This window comes from Echinops telfairi, unplaced genomic scaffold (genome assembly GCF_000313985.2).
Source record: "Echinops telfairi isolate 266 unplaced genomic scaffold, ASM31398v2 ScPeMD7_7469;HRSCAF=8507_0, whole genome shotgun sequence".
NCBI classification, from domain to species: Eukaryota; Metazoa; Chordata; class Mammalia; order Afrosoricida; family Tenrecidae; genus Echinops; species Echinops telfairi.
The window spans coordinates 5,452,393-5,463,309 of NW_022111372.1; positions in this window are offsets into that span (position 1 = coordinate 5,452,393).

Sequence of the window (10,917 nt, forward strand, 5' to 3'; positions counted from 1 at the left end):
CTTCCTCCCCCCTCCCTCATGAACCCTTGATAATTTATTATTTTGTCATATCTTTATCTAAAAAAGCAATTCTATATTGAGAACATCCCAGCCCAGTCTCACTCAAGTTCATAACTCCAATATTAGCGCATATGTCCAATACTAGTCCAAAAATTCCTTTTTAGAGTCACGCAGCCAGGCAATAATGCTGAGTGCAGGATTATCTCAGGCCAGTGGGTGGATCTCAGCACTGGCGTGGGTCTCCATGTGGCACCTCCAGCTCCAGGCTTTGGCTTCATCAGCGTGGCTTCATCAGGCTCGGTGTCAGTAATGTCTCATTGGGTGTGAGTGTGTCCCACCTCCAGAGAGCTATTTATTTCCGTCAAACTCCAAATGCCAGCAAGCTGCGGCCTGATTGACAGGCCAGACTTCACCCCTTCCTCAAATTGACAGATTATGTAACTGCCACAGATTGGACTGAAAGTAAAGGGGCCAGGGTGAGGGAAGATTGGAAGACAGGGTGGAGAGAGAATACCCAAAAGTAAGACAGGAGAGAACTAGAGAGAGCAAGAGACAGGACATGCGGCCACATGAGAAGGTGAAGGAAGAAAGACAGCGACCAAAGGAATCAGTGTTAATAAACTAAACTTTGGGGCCAGAACTAAACCCAAATTGAGATCACACAGATGACAATTGTAATACAATAGAGTTCTTCAGGCGATGCTGGATTACTGAAATAAGCTTTGCTCTGGGATCAAAGTGGGTCCCCCCTTAGGAGTTGAGATGAGGAGGTTTTCTTGGGACTGCTTCTAGTTTTTATATGGCACAAAGGCGTGGGGTTGCCACTCTGTAGGTGGCCAAGTAACTTTCTAATTACTAGTTACTCCGTTTGCCTGTGGGTCTCACACATCGTTTCCGTTTTTTTCTGAGCTGCTGCTTTGCGTCAACATGTCTCAGAGTATCTTTGAGTTCAGTCCTATGCCATAATTTTACTGGGGGCTGGCTTCAAGGTCAAGGTGTTTACCGAGTCAGTTCTCAAGAATCCTTTGTCCATCACTTGCTTCACAGGGTCCTTTTTCATCCCTTTAGCAGCCAGGGTAGGAGTCCCTGATTTGTCCTTGTCACTAAGGAAGCCCTCGATGCGATGGGTTTGCCTCTTTCTACATACTAGACTCCAATAGACCTACAATTGTGAAGATGGCCTAGTACTGGATAGTTTTTCTATGAAATATTCTTAAAAAGCTCCGATGTCACTGTTTTGAGACAATATTTTGACGAAGATGTTCAGAATTTACAGAGTTGAGCTGTAGTGTGATAGTTACCCACATTAACCTGATAAATATTCAAATGCTGGAATATTAGAATTTGATCAATAATATTAACTGACTGGATTATTGATCTGGTCATTACTACTATCTGAAATTACTTAAGACTAAATACATATGTTTCTACATAAAACTTGTTTTAGTTTAACTTGCTGGGATCATTCATAGTAAAGGGAATCATACTAGGGTTATCTGACATCTAAGCAAATAGCTCTGTATATCTGATAATTGTTATTTTGCGTTGTGCCACTTATAGAAATTTTTGTTAACTATTTAGCTTAAAGTGCTAATATATGACATCAAAAATTACATTATGTAAAACATGAGGGGAAATTAATTTAAAAATTAGGAGAATTTGTTCCATTTATCACTCTTACATGATTTTACATGCACCTAACTTTAAGGCCACTTCTATGTGGAAGGTTGTTCACTTTCTACTTGTGTCTATGTCACTTGCAGTGATTTCTAGTGTGTTTCACACGCAGTAATTTCAGTAGGTGCTGAATTTAAAAAGATTTACATTCACACACAGACCACAGAGATTTCACATATAAATTCCACAAGCCTTTATAACTATATGTTTCTCAGATAGGAGATTTCAAATATTTGCAAATTATGCTCTTTTAAATGATCTATCTCCTCCTCTGCCCTTTCTGAAGGTGAGAAGCGGAACACAGTGCTTTTCTCAAGTCATTAAGATGTTTTTATTTTTCTATCTTAACAGGATTATTGAATTCAGGAGGACAGGGAAAGCAATTCAGGAAGAGGTTAATTCTGATGAATTCTGAAGTAGAAAAAAAAAGCTGTTAAGGAACGGAGTTTTATTTAGAATCACATCGATGACGTGAAATTTTAAAACATTATTTTTTAAATTAAAAATTATGACCTTGAAGCTTTGAAAGAAAATCAGTAACCTGTCAATTGTGACTACCTAATTTCATTTAAAAGACCTCTTGTGTTGTAATTATTAAACAGCATTGAAAAAGTCAGTACTTCAGACCCACCAGAAACTCTGGGAGCGAAAATGCTTGGAGAGTTGCTTCTCTAAAGATTACAACCTTGGAGATCCTGGGGCGGGGGGCCTGGGGGGCGGGAGGGGGTAATTCTACGCTATCATACAGGTGGGGGCAATCAGAATCAGGCCAACAGATCTCATCTCAACAAAACACACCACCAACCACAATTCTTTATATTGTTACCGGAGTTTAGGTTCCTGTCTTCCCCAAAAGAAAGATTTACTTTGAGAGGCACAGGAAGGGTTTTAGCAAGAGAATTTTATTGAGAGACTTATCTAGAATCAAACTCACTGTCATCGAGTTGGTGCTGGCTGATAACAACCCTATAGGACAGTATAGAACTGCCCTTATGAGTTCCCTAGACTTGAGGAAGGCAAAAAAAATTTCCCAGTCTCAGTATTTCCTTTCTTCTCTTCTGTGAAATAGAGACTTTTAAGCATTTTCCAGCTAGAGACTGTCAGGCAAATGCCCCTGGCAGCGTGTGTGGGCTGGGGGTGGGGTGGGGGTGGTGGAAGTGGGAGGCGGCTTCTGATGGGGACAGCAAGGTATCTGTGTAATGTAGTCCTAAGGTGTTGCATGGACTCTGTGCATGCTCTCTTACGCTCACTCTCAATATCAACAAAAATATGTAGGTGTTTTTTTTAGGGTGTGTGTGTCAAAACACCAACTTTATCTTGTCAAAACATACTTTATAAAGGGTTCCGCAGTGACTCTGTGGTTGTCTGCCATAGCCAGTGTCTCTAACCCCTTTCCATCCCACAAAGAATTCACAGAAACCTTGCCCCTCGCTTCACTGTTCTGCTGGTGCCTGGGCCAATGGGTGGAAGTGCGGGCTCCTCTCAGACCTAATCATTTATTTCTTTCCCAAAAGTTTATGAACACAGGGTTTCTCTGTTCTCTCTCTCTGACTCACGTCACCTTCTCTTGTCTTTATTTTGGGGAAGACAAGAGCCTAAACTCCGGTAATGCACTGTGCATTAACACACTTTGTTTGCTTACTTCTCTTTTCTCCTTGTTTCAAAATAAGCAGCTAATCTGAGCCTTCTTTCCTCATTATCCTCTTGTATCAAATACTGTAAAGCATGTGTGGGAATCTACTTTTTTACTTGAGACATGAAAATTATTTCCAGCTTGTTGGCTTTTCTAGCATTTCTGACTAATGATATTTTGATCAAACCTGAAATGTCTACCTTTTTTCTCTTTGATTGCTAGTGTCTTGGGATCTTACAAGATGGGGAAAAGGGATTCGTCTCTTTTTCCAGCCCTTTTCTAATCCCTTTAGCTTTATTCTCCTGGCCTTATGTACTCTCTGCTTGGCTAAGGAAAAGAAGCTTCATGTTCTGATCATTGTAAACAGTTTTAATATGTTTTAAATATGTTAACTTTCCTCTGGGACCATATTACTAGACAGGTTATAATACTCCCTTGAATTTTTCCTCTTACTCATGTTTTTAAACTTAAAATTCACTTGGAAGAGTATATTTGGTTAGAACAATATTTTGACCTGGTTGTTATTAGCTAGACAAAAGTGGGCAGATGGCAGGAACCTGGCAAGAATAGTGTACAAAGGAGAGGCGGAAACCTGTTTCCACACATAAAGGAAGGTGAAGGGCAGATGAAACACATCTAATTATCAATGGAAGAGTCCTTAGATAGTGAATAAGCTGGGTGCAGAAAGACAGGGTGTTCTCAGTACCCTCACCATGCCTGAACATTCTCTTGGGTGTTGAGTGTGAGACTAGGGCACAGCACAAAGCCAGGGGTGCATGTCTCTGGAAAGAGGAGATAGACTACTGAGGACCAGCCAATAGCAGAAGACCTGCTGCAAAACCAGCCAGTGGTGGGAAGGTTTATCATTAGCCAAATAAAAGTTTCAGCTTTACATTTACCCAGGCCATTAAGCTAAGGGCCCTCTGGATTTCCTTTCCAAAGTATCCCCTTCAATAAACCCAACCTTTCTGTTCAAAACTTTTCTCTGACTGTAGTTTGAATGTTGTTCTCATTTAAATCTTTCTTGTGAGCTGGACAAGAACTGAGGAGTGGAGGGGCTCAAAACCTTGAGCCACCTCCAAGTACCAGTTATGATGGTGCAGAGAAGTATCATGGTGTGTTTTGTATGGTGTAGATGGAATAGTCAATTATCTTAGAGCATATTGGTTATTTAGGAATTGGCTATAGTCTTCTACATCCGTGAAGCAGTCACTTTCTCTCTCCAAATGCTGGTTGTCTTCAGGCTGCTTTCTGATCTCTTCCCTGAATTTATTATCTTAAAAATTACATTCCTCTTTCTCATTTCTATTAAGCAATTTGTTAATGTCTAGATGAACAACAACAAAACCTGTTGCTATACAGCAAAGCTGAATCGTGTTAAATCCCATGTGTACCAGAGTAAACCTAAGCATCATAGGACAGTCTTCACAGATCCGATTGTCGGGTCTTCATTTTTAGTCATTATGCTTCCAACAGCCAACTTAAAAGTTTGTATCCAAGTGGAAACCATTTGCACAACCTAGAAGTCTTATGACCAGATACACCTGATAAGTAGAAAGGCAAGCCTCTAAGGCACTCAGTCTTCTTTCTACCGGAGACTTACTGTTGTTTCTTATAGTAAGGAGTTTCAGGACTTACTGTCCTTTAGCATATACGTTGTGGAAGACACTGTTGATTCATTATCTTACTCAAGGTTGGTAAACTGTTTATGAAAAGGACCAGGTAGAATATGTTTTAGGCTTTATAGGTCATTTGGTCAGTCTTTATCACTTCCTTTTGACTCCGCCAATGTAGCTTAACATGGCCATAAGACAATCCGTAAACAAATCAGAGTGGCTGCTTTTCTATCCATTACATTTTCTTGTTCATTTTGTGTTTGTGAATTTTGTTTGTTTTCATTTATTAAGTTGGTGTCCATGCGCTCTGGGAAATGTTACTTGCTGGTGAGTTGGTTTCAACTTGCAACAATCCTATATACAACAGAACAGATGGCTGGTCAGTCTGGCACAATCCTCAGATATACTTCCACATGGAGCTCATTATTGTAGCTATTTTAGATAATCCATCTTATTGAAGGTCTTCTATACAGTGGTCACTCTGCTTTACAAACATGATATCCTTCTTTAGAAGTAGACCTTCCTAATAACCTTTCCTGCAGCCCTGGTGGAGCGCTGATTACACGTGGGCTGCTAAGCAGGAGTTCAGCTGTTTGAAACCACCGGATTTTCTCATAAAGAGTTACCATCTCAGAAACTCACAGGGTCAGACCTACCCTGTTCTATAAAGTTGCTGTGAGTCAGCATCTACTCAATGGCAGTGTGATGGGGAATAACATGACCAAAGAATGTGAAATGAAGTTTTCAACAACCTCATTTCTAAGCAGGATTGTGGCAACACATCTTTTAAGACAGATGTGTCTATTCTGAAAGTTGGGTATTGTGTACATTGGGTGTTCTTTGCCAGTGTGATTCAAATGCATCAATTCTTCACTTTATTAATTGTCTTGTACTCTCACACAAATAAGTAATTGAAAACACCAAGGCTTGGATCAGTCACAACTTTGTCCTCAAAGTAACAATTTAGCTTTTAAACACTTTAATGAGGTCCTTTGCACCAGATTTGCCCAAGGCAATACGTCATTTGATTTCTTGATGCCTGTTTTCATGCACATTGATTGTGGATTGAAGTGAAATGAAATTCTTGACAACTTCATTCTTTTCTCTATTTATCATGCGGTTGCTTATTGGCTCAGCTGTGAGCATTTGTGTCTGTTTTATGTTTAGTTGTAATCCATGTTGAATTCTGTGGCCTTTGAGCTTCATCAGTAAGTGCTTCAAATCTCTTCACTTTCATCAAGGTTGTGTCATCTGCATATCACGGGTGATTAATGAGCCTTCTTTCAATCCAGATGCTCTTTTCTTCGTGTGTCCAGTTTCCCAGATTATAGGCTTAGCATAGATATTGAATAAATATAGTGAGGATATAACCCTGGCACACACTTTTTCTATTATTAAACAAAATTATATGAATTTTTGTGGAAGTTACATCATCTTGTGTCACCTTGAGGGTATTGAGAGGGTGGAGCTTAGTCTGGGAATCAGGTTACAGCTTGATTGGAGGGTGGCTGAGATAAGTGGCTCTCTGGAGAACAGGCCTCCCTCCCTCTTGATCTTCCTGTTGACAAACCATGCAGAGACATGCTGTGACATGAAAGAGCTCCCCTCTCTCTCTGCTTCACCTTCCTGTTGACAAGTCATGAGGAACCTTGCTGAGACCTGTGAGAGCCCTGGAGATACTTCCAACACCACCGGATCCACAGGACTTTGCACTCACTGACCTGCAATCTTCCTGCATTTTGCATCATTGCACGTACTGTGTGAGTCTGATGAGGAATTTATGAACTAATATGGGACTTATGGGCTAATACTGTATTGGACTTCTGGACTTGATCTGGACTGGTCTGCGATGTTTTCTTAATGTATAATTACTCTTTGATCTAAAACTTTCTTACAAATATATGAATGTCACTGGGTTTGTTTCTCCAGTATACCCGTCCTAACAGAAGTATCTAGTATCTTGTTCAGTTTGTGCTATTGCTTCTTGTTCATGTACAGGTTTCACAGGAACAAAATTAACTGTTCTGGAATTCCCACTCATTAAATAATTATCCTTAATTTGTTAGAATCCACATAGTCTTGGCATAGTCAAAACACAAATAAGCATCTTTCTGGTATGCTCTGGTTTTAGCCAAGTTTCATTTGACTTTAGCAATGGTATCCTTCATTCCATGTCTCCTCTGAATACAGGTTGGATTCTGTCAGTTCTATATCAATGCTTGTTCTAGTAGATTTTAATAATCTTCATATAATTTTATTTGGATGTAATCTTCATATAATTTTATTTGGATGTGATAATATTTTCTACATTCTATTAAATGACCTCTCCATGGAACAGCCATGAATATGGATCATTTCCAGTTGGTTGGCTAGATAGCTGTCTTCTATTCAGATTGCTGATTTTTAAAAAATATACATGAATAAGTACTTCCAGCATTGAATCTGTTTGTGGAAATATCTCAGTTTATATTCCATCAGTTATTACAGACTTCTTTGTTATTCATGCCTTTTGTGCAGCTTGGATTGCTGAACATTGATCAATTCTTTTTGAAACCAAACAAAACCAAATCCACTACCCTAAAGCCAATTCCAATTTATCCAAGATTGTTATGTGTATGGGACTAGACAGCTTCATTTTTCACCTCTGGCATAGCGAGTGAATTTGAACTGCCAAACTCATCATTCAATTCAACATTGATCCCATATTTCCTGCAGTGCCAGGGTCTTTTCTTTGTGGTGCATATTCTCTGTATTCTTCTACTTAAAAAATATTTCCTGAATATTTAAATATATTGCCCATCTTATTGCCATCAAATGGATTCTGATTATAGTAAACAGAGTAGAACTGGATTTATGGACTTCATAGACTACAATTCTTTACAGAAGTAGAAAGCCTCATTTTTCACTGTAAGTTGAGACATGATTTTTTCCCTTGGTTCTTTCAGCTTGAGAAATGCCAACCATGTTCTTTCTTTTGGTGTACTAATTTCAGGACCTTGTACATTTTATTTCAATGCTTTAGTTTATTCTTGTAAGCTGCCCTTTGAAATCTTCTCTTCAGTTCTTTATTTCATCATTTCTTCACTTCGGTTTAGCTACTCTAAGTTAGAGAAAAGGTTTCAGAGTCTCTCCTGATACCTACCTCTGCTGCCCCCCCCACCCCCCATTAACTTGAACTTGCAAAGGAGCACTTGCTGGTCTTTCCACAGTTGTCCTAATTCTTCTTCTGACAGATGATTTTGAGTTTCTCCATCATCTCTTTGCACATATGTAGTCAATTTTGTTTCTGTGCATTCTATATGGTGAAGGTCATGTGCAGACTCACTATTTGTGTTAATGAAAAATATGTTTGCAATGAATAAGTCATTGGTGTGGTCAAATTTTATGATTCAATCCTCAGTGTCTTTTCTATGATGAAGGCCATATTTTCCAACTACTGATCCTTGTGTGCTTTGAATTCCAAACACCATTAATTATCAACATATCTTAATTACATGTTTGATTAACAAGGCATGGGGAAGTATGGTCTTCCTTTAATTTGAAGCAATGAACGCTGGCTGAATTAAAAAGTCCTGTTAAGCATCTCCCTTTGCCAGTGACAGGTAAGGGGAGCCATGTGTCTCCTATTTGGCCACTGAAGCATAAAGGAAAGTCTTTGGGAGCATTTTGTCAATTATTTTTAAGGAAAATGCTGCACAAGGAAAGCACATTCTTTACCCCTTAATCTGCAATTCAGATTGCTACTCACTTTTTGGTAAATATTTGTATTTTTATGAACATATGTTTTTATATTTTTTCATTAGCAATACAGATTCACAGAAAACATAAACCTTGTGCCTCTGGAAGATTAATTCACAATTCTGGGTAAGCCACAAGTATTTGACAGTACTGAAAAGGCATTGTTTCAAAATAACTATATGCTTTTGTCAAGATATTTCAAGAAATGTGACACTGTTATATAATACCATCTTATACTTAAGGAAATATATTTTTCAAGAGTTTAGAGAAATAATGACAATAACATTGAATTTCAACTTTGGAAAATTGACATTTATTATAGAAATGTTTATGACATAAATGTTAGTGGAAATTTGAATGAAAAAAGAATTAATTTTTTCCACAAATCTTTTGCATTCAATATATTTTAGTTTGAATATGGATAGAGTATATCTAATATTGAGTAGTTTATAAAACAACACTACTGAGTCTAATCTTCAATTATTCATATTTATGTGAAGCATTTCCTTCTCCATTATTCCTTTTTTATAAGCAACTATGTGTATTGCTATACTTTTATATATCTCCTTTATTTTAAAATTAATAGAATTAAGCAATTTATTTGTTGACTTTGGAATACTTTATATTAGCACATAAATATCCTTATTTTTCCACTTATTATTAACATTCAAATGGAAATGTATTTATTATATATAAGGGACCTTCAAAATGTTCTTATAAAAATAGAATTAAAAGATAAGAAACTTTTCCTATTAACCCTTTTAGGCCTCTCGTATGTTTTTGTGAGTTGCCATCATGTTGGCGCCTACTCCGGATGGTCCATGTACAACAAGGGGCCGGTTTCCCAGCACATCCGGCACTATCCTCACTAGGATTCGTATGCTGGAGATCGTTCTTGTGATCATAGTGCATTTTGAGTGCTTTCCTCTTTCTGAGGCCTCCTTTATCAGCACGATCTTGGACCATCCTTTCTTGTAATCCATGAGGTTTCATTTAGCTAATTTTAAGAAGAGATACTATCCCTTTCTTCCTCGTCTGTTTTAGTGTGGACACTACACTGACAACTATTGATCCTGGGTTTCTCTCCTGGTGCTTGAAATACTTGGGGGTTGGTTTCCTAGGAAAGTCACCATAGGAGTACAAGCTGAGGGATGAATGGTGTTTAAAAAATTACTACCATCATTCACATTGGTAGTGATTAATATTATCATTAATATTTGAATTAAATATAGTCCAGGTTTAGATTCAAAATATTGGCTGTGAGAATAAAAGGAATTCAGATGAAGTCTCTTCTCTTACTTGTTAATCCTGAGGAAAAGGTAATATTTAATTTGTTTAAAAAGTTTTCTTTTTAGGTGGGATGTGAGTAGTTTTGTTTTTCCTAACTAGCCTTTTGCTTCATAAACAGAGGAGATTTTTCTTTTTCCTTGCTGAACATTTTGTTTGAGTTTGTTTCCATGTCCTGTTTAATTTCTTTCCGATTTGTAAAAGTAAAACATAACCCTGAGAGTCAGGCCGTTGGATTGAATTTTAATGACATTTGAAAAGAAAAACTCAAAAAGAAAAGCTGTGCTTTTTTGGCCTTCTTTTATTGCTATGCCATTTGCTAGTAATTAACACTCGTGTTCAGTCTGGGGAAAATGGGTCGCAACTGAAAGGACCGTCCTCTTCCATACTGTTAATGTAGTCGATGGAAGGTTGTCCCTTAGATGTGTACGTAATTGTCCTTGTGGCAAGATAAAGATCAATTGTGTGCAAGATAACAGCTAACATAGACTCCTCAGAACTATCTTTAAAACATTTCCAGAAAGATGGAGTTCATTTTAAGTTAATTTTTAGAGAGCCTTCATCTTGACTCATGGGTTCATCTACATGGAGATCCTCCTTTAATTAAGAAAAATAGGTATAGTCTTTCGACTACCTTGAGCTATTTTTATTCTACACAGTCTATGTTAGCAGAGCCTCACTTCTCTGTTGCATTTGTTATGTCTGTGGTTTACATACATCCTCAAATTTAGTCTTTGAGGAGAATTATGCTTATCTTTTTAAAACTTATTACTATCAAATAAAATGATAAGTTAGCTATATGAGAAAATACTTATCAGCTTCATATTGCTGCATTACAAATTGCTGCCACAAACTTGATGCCTTAAAGGGAACCGATTACATGGAACTGTGTGTGACCTCCTCCCTGGGGGACAGACAACCGAAAAGTGGGTGAAGGGAGACGTCGGACAGGGCAAGATATGACAA